Genomic DNA, 279 nt, shown 5'->3' with positions numbered 1-279 from the left:
TACGGTCGTGCGTCGCTGGGGGGGGGCGAGGGACCGCAGCGTGGGAGAAACGTCACAACCATTTACTATGGCCTCCTTGATACACAAGGCCCTAAGAGGGAGAGAGAGGTGGCAAACGGATGCTCCCCTGGTTTGAACGGTACTATGTGTCCTGTACAGCGACATGAAGCCACCTTGGCTAAGGGGTATTCGTAAGAGCGAGATTAGCCGAGCGGGCGGCTAGCTAGCGTTAGCCAATGCTAGCAAACGCAATGTAAAAGCTCGATAAGCAAGTGTACG

This window comes from Etheostoma spectabile, chromosome 14, assembly GCF_008692095.1.
Source record: "Etheostoma spectabile isolate EspeVRDwgs_2016 chromosome 14, UIUC_Espe_1.0, whole genome shotgun sequence".
Taxonomy (NCBI): domain Eukaryota; kingdom Metazoa; phylum Chordata; class Actinopteri; order Perciformes; family Percidae; genus Etheostoma; species Etheostoma spectabile.
This window is presented reverse-complemented; position numbering follows the sequence as displayed.